Consider the following 2,641-nt stretch of genomic DNA (forward strand, 5'->3'; position numbering starts at 1 on the left):
CCTTGCATACTTTTTTTATCGCATATCTGTTTATATATTTGATTTAATGTTAATAATGTTCTTTTGCAGAGCTTAAACCCTTCCACATGCACACGTGAAGAAATGAAAACGAAGAAGACCTCTACTTTTTGAACTCCTGCCAGATCTACAGCAAACACACCCAGCCTCCAGCATCTGACTACATGCTGATTGTAAACAGACTGTTCTTGTATAGCTCTTTTCTAGAGTTAACGACAACTCAAATTGCTTTTATTTAAGGCATTCACACACTATGGCCGAGGCTGGCGTACACAGTGCCACCGGCTCATTATATAAACACTCACACATATTTACACTCCGAAAGGGGTAGCTAAGGGTTCACTGTCTTGCCCAAGTACACCTTTTTTTTTAATTGCAGACTACTAAGAGGAAATTATATAATACACCTTCAGTTGTTTGTCAAACTTCAACTTTGGAGTAGAACTTCACAAAGATAAAGCCAATATTTCAGGGTTTTTTTTGTTTATGTTTCTGTGTTTGCTCACCACTATTTCCTGCAGCTGTAATTTCTGTCCTTTCCTTTGTGCACTGCATTGTGGGACAACATTGTGGGACTCACTTCATGTCATAACACTGCACACTCAAATCCTCTGTTCAGAAATAGCTAGTAGGCCTTGTTGTCTTCTTGGGATTTGCACATGTGGCTTCAGTTGTGACCAGTGTTGTTTAGCAATCGAATAAAAACTGTAATTGCACCGTTATTTTTGGATTCATCAAGTCTAAAAAAAATGCCATACGGTCAGAATGCCAGAAAATAGTGAAAAATTAAAAAGGTAACATTACCAAGGCTCCATGTCGCCAACAGTACAGAACACAAATACGTTCAATCTTAAACGTAAAAGTATCAAATCCCCACATTTGAGAAGTTTGAAACACAACCTAAATGATCAGTTATCAAAACTTTTTTTAATTACTAGTCAACCAATCAGCACTGCTGTAAACTTTATGAATACAAGGATTGCATTTTCTGTTAATTACACCATCTAATCCACCCCTTGTCAGTGGAATCATGTTGCAGGCCAACTGAATTAATTGAGATTTTTTTACACATGTAATTAATTTAAATCATATCATTATGCTTCGCTCAGTTCCTGTTAAACTGAAGAGGAACCTAGTCAAACCTTGTTTTCTTTTTGGGCAAATGAAGAAATCTCTATGGGCTATCCTGTCACTGATCAATGCACATTTAGATGTTTAACATCTGGCAAGCCACTGGAATCGCCATCGTCCTCCCATCATTAGCTTTCACCATTGCCCCGGGGTTCGTAATGCCGTTAGCTTACATAGAGTCGCAGTAAAGTGATGTTACATGACGTTTCTCAACTCCTGTTATTGGAGTAGCCTGCCATGCAGCCTGCTTGTCCTATTCCATGGGCACCACAGGGAAATGAGACATGAGGAGAGCAGAGGCCTGATGACACGAGGTTTCAAATTTCTTGCGTCAAACATCATTTAATTTGGGGATTAGGCAAATAAAACGCATCACACTAGCTAGCAGGAAAGGCTTTCTAGCAGTGCTTTAATTTTATGTGCTCTTCGAAAAAAGGGCTATAAAGGATTTGGTACTGAGCCAGTTGGCCTACACAAGCTTTTATACAGCTTTTCAGGCTCTCTTTTGCAGCCTGACGTTAATCTGCTACATTTTCTTCTCACATCTGTATTTAGCACAAAAGGATGTAACTCAGATATTCAAAGTTGCACCATTGCTGCACTAGTTTTAATTGAATGTGCAGTCAAAATGATTAGCCTCAACGACTGAAATTACGTAGTTGTAATTACAAACAGATGGGAGGCTTTATTTGCACTTAAGGCGACTGTGTGCATGGGAAATGCAGTGTGAACAAGGATAATTAAGAAGTTGAAGTCCTGTTTTTTCCAAGTTGTGTTTAAATAATCAACACTTTGATGTAAATTTGGTTCAAATTAGCTATATAGTTATATGAATGCATTGCTTGGAGCAGTCATTGACTTCAATCCTTGAGGTTGCGTAGATACCGAGACTTTTTATTTCTTTATTGAGAACTCCGTTTGTTTTCTGGAGGGAAGCAGCATGTAAAAGCCTCATGCTGAGATGTTTCACGATACCCGAGGGCTCATCGGGACGGTAACTAATCAAGTGAGTCGGACAGGAAACCATTTCCATTTATACTTTAACTTTAACTTCAAGACAATAAACACGTTGCCATAGTGCAGTTATTCCTAACCATGGATCCGGACTCCCCAAGGGGTCTCACTAACCCTAAATAAATAAATAAATCTTTGTATTTACACAACGTTATGTGCTGGTTCTGACTTGTCTTAACTCATGTCCTCACTGATGCTATAACCTGTAGTGACGGGTCAGGTGACATTACTGAATTTCAGTGGAGCACATGGTTTTTTTAAGAAAGTAAGCAATTTGCAGAAATCGTTGCCTAATATTTATACAATTAGTGAAAATCAAAGGGGCTGTACTCAATATTCAGAACATTAATTAACCAGTAATATTTAAATATCTTCCATGTAAAGATTTATTAAAGTAATGACATCCTGAGCACAGAATTAACTCAATCTTCCGGTGTGAGTTCTTTGTTTGGTGTGTGTGTGTGTGTGTGTGTGTTAG

This window comes from Etheostoma spectabile, chromosome 1 (assembly GCF_008692095.1).
Source record: "Etheostoma spectabile isolate EspeVRDwgs_2016 chromosome 1, UIUC_Espe_1.0, whole genome shotgun sequence".
Classification (NCBI taxonomy): Eukaryota; Metazoa; Chordata; class Actinopteri; order Perciformes; family Percidae; genus Etheostoma; species Etheostoma spectabile.